The 3714-nt window shown below is 43.9% G+C and overlaps 1 pseudogene; it reads left to right on the top strand.

Annotated features, from left to right (window-relative positions):
- Gm45930 (predicted gene, 45930) lies at window positions 2808–3298 on the top strand (annotated as a pseudogene).

The following is a 3714-nucleotide window of genomic DNA, read 5'->3' as shown; positions in this document are numbered from 1 at the left end:
GGAACTGAACCTGGGTCTTCTGCAAGAGCGACAACTGCCCTTGACTACTGAGCCATCCCTCAGCTCCCTTTTGGCTTTTTCTTTTTCATTTTTCTTTTCTTTCCTCTTCCTCCACCACCACTTTCCCCTCTTCCTCCTCCTTTCTGTGTGAGTTAATGCTCGTGAGTTTATCTTCTTCATAACGCAGTCACTTAGAACTGATCGCCTGGCTGAGTCTCTGCCTCTTTTCTCCCAGCATGCTCTTTGGTCTGAGGTTGGGCTCCGCCCACTCAAGCTTCAGCAAACCTTCTCTGTCGGTTTAAACTTTTTGCAGAAAATAGACTTAGGCTGGCCACCACACAAACTCTGTTCCTGTCAGAGGACCACTTTCCTTGGTGGACAGAGAATCCTTGCTTTTCCTGTACCGTGTCACTTCGTGGGGCTGGCACATACCCGTTTCTTGCAGAACTCACCATGTATGTTTGTGAGAGCTGCATCAGCACGGAAAGATGCTCACCTCTTTGAGGCAGAGTCTTACGGAACCACACTGTGGCTATGTAGCTAGAGATGGAATTGTGCTTGGAGCCTCCTGCCTCTGCTTCCCGAGCACTGGGATCCAGGTACACAGCATCACAGCTAGGTTTATGCAGGGCTAAGGATGGGACCAGGGCTTCATGCATGCTCGGTAAGTGCTCTTCCCTTGAGCCCCCACAAGTGTGTTTAAAGGAAGAAAAATATTTTGCAAAGCAATATGTTTCCATTTTATGAGGAAAACATATGTAAACAATGTTTTCTTGCATATATGTGTGTGTGGGGGTATGTGTATGTATGCATATGCACACACACACACACACACACACACACACACACACACACACACTTTTTTTCTATAGTCCTGACGGTCCTAAAACTCCCTTTATAGACCAGGTTGGCCTTGAACTCACAGAGATCCGCCTGCCTCTGCCTCCTGAGTGCTGGGATTAAAGGCGTGAGCCACCACTGCCCTGCTTATTTTTTAAAGTTTTCAAAGATTTATTTTATGTGTATGAGCATTTTGCCTTCAAATATGTATGTGTACCATCTGTGTTCCCGTTGCCCTTGGAAGCCTGAAGAGGGCACTAGACTCCCTAGAACTGGATGGTTGTGGAACACTATGTGATTAGTGGGAACTGAACCCAGTCCTCTGCCAGATCAACAATACTCACCTTTGAGGCAGCTCTCCAGCCAGCTACCTATAAGATAACATTAGGGATTTGCTGGGTGATAAGATTGTGGTTTTTAAACTTTTATTCTTTATGCTAATTTGTGTTTTCTATAATAAATATAAATTATTATTTTGGGGTGCTGTGGTTTTTCAAGACAGGGTTTTTAAAGACGGGTCTGTGTAGCCCTGGCTGTCTTTGAACTGGCTCTGTAGACCAGGTTGGCTGGTAACTCACAGACATCTACCTGCCTCAGCCTCCCAAATTCTGGGATTAAAGGTGTGCATGGTCACTGCCAGCTAATTGATTATTTAAATAGGACGATGTTTATATTATACTACTGGGCCATACACCCATACAAATGTTTATGCCATACATATGTCCCTGGTCTTCAGAACTATGAGCCAAAATCTACTTCTTCCCTTTGTGAATCATCCAATCTGTGTCTTCTGTTGCAAGTGGAAATAAATGAGATAGGAGCAGAGGATCCGTTTAGTTGACTCCTCTTCCAGAGGTCTTGAGTTCAATTCCCAGCAACCACTTGGTGGCTCACAGACTTCCACAACACCGAGTCACATATGAAAAGCTGACCCCTGTCCAATCCTCTTCTGAGCCTTCTAATGGGCTAGCCTCTAATACCTCACTAAGTCTTCTAATGGGCTAGCCTCTAACGCCTCACTAAGTCTTCTAATGGGCTAGCCTCTAACGCCTCACTAAGTCTTCTAATGGGCTAGCCTCTAACGCCTCACTAAGTCTTGCCAGGCTTTCTTTCAAAAAAGAGAACAGGCCTTAGGCTGGGTGTCTTCACAGGACAACTAGTCATAATTTAATTGATTTATACACACGGCCTTCTACTTAAGGTAAAGATACAATGTCATTAAAAAATATTCTCAAGGGCTGGAGAGACAATGGCTTAGCAGTTAAGAGTGTTGACTCCTCTTCCAGGGGTCTTGAGTTCAATTTCCAGCAACCACTTGGTGGCTCACAACTATCTGTAATGGGATCTGATGCCCTCTTCTGGTGTGTCTGAAGACATAGACAGTGTATTGGTATACAAAAATAAATAAATAAATAAATAGATAAATATTAAAAAAAACTTGAAAAAATTTTCACCTTGGAAGGGCTAAAAGACAAATTAAACCTTTATGGTGGTATCTACTATGATCTCAGCACTCAAGAGAGCTGTGAGTTCAAGTCTAGCCTGGGGAAACATAGCAAGTTCCAGGTTATCCTGAACAGAGAGAGACCTTTTCCTTAAAAAGAAAACAGGAAAAGAAAGACAGAGGATGAGGAGATGGCTGATTGGGCAAGAGTGCTTGCTGTGCAAACGTGAGGACCTGAGTTCAAATCCCCAGTGTTCACATAAAAGCTAGCATGGCTGTGAATACTTGTGACCCCAACATTGGGATGGAGACACGTGGATCCTGGGAGCTCACTGGCCAACTAGCCTAGTAAGGGTGAGTTTGAGATCCATGAAGAGACCCTGTCTCAAAAAAAAAAAAAAAAAAAAAAAGGCGAGACAGCTCAGCAGGTAAAATCCTGGTGACCTGAGCTACATCCTCAGATCTGGAAACAAAACCCATGATAGAAGGTTAAGAACTGACACTCAAAAAGTTGGCCTCTGAGCGTCTGTTTGCGGTTGGCTCTGGCTGGAAGGTTGAATATTGAGTGTCCCGGGAGGTCAGATTGCTGTCAGACATGACTGCTGGACACAGACATGAACACGGACATGGCCATGGTAAAATGGAACTTCCAGATTACAGACAGTGGGAAATTGAAGGGACGCCATTAGAAACGGTGCAGAAGAAGCTTGCTCCCTGAGGGCTGAGGGGTCCGTGGGCTCGCAATGAGGCTTGGAGATACATGGGCCGTTTTGCAGGCAACATCACCTTCCCGAGCGTAATATTAAAAGGATTCAAATGGGGGTTTGCTGCGTTTGTGGTAGCTTTGGGGGCTGAATATTTCCTGGATTCCCAGAATGGTGATAAGAAGCATCCGTGAAGAGAGCGCCTTGTGACGTCTCTTTCATTAAAATAAGATTCTCTCGCTGTAGCATCCTTGGCTGTATGTTTGTCCTTGAAAGAATATTAGTATGGTTTAATAAAGTAAGAAAAACTATTAAAAAAAAGTTGGCCTCTGACCTGCCACACATCTGTATGGCATGTGCACATACACACACACACACACACACACACACACACACACACGCACGCTCGCACATGCACACACACAGGATGGTGATGATGGTGGTGGTGAATAAGATATAGAGTCGTAGTGGAAGATAATAGATATCTTTTTCTAGCCTTAGAATATATATGCACGTGGCTGTTAGCACTTATGCATGCACACACATGAAAGAAAAGAAGAAAGAAATAGAGAAAGAAAGAAAAAAAGAAAGAAAGAAAGAAAGAAGAAAATAAAAGGAAGAAAGAGAACAGAAGAAAGGAAGACTTAGAGAAAGAAAGAAAGAAAGAGAGAGAGAGAGAGAGAGGAAGGAAGGAAGGAAGGAAGGAAGGAAGGAAGGAAGGAAGGA

Source organism: Mus musculus, chromosome 12, assembly GCF_000001635.26.
Source record: "Mus musculus strain C57BL/6J chromosome 12, GRCm38.p6 C57BL/6J".
Lineage (NCBI taxonomy): Eukaryota > Metazoa > Chordata > Mammalia > Rodentia > Muridae > Mus > Mus musculus.
This window is presented reverse-complemented; position numbering and strand designations above follow the sequence as displayed.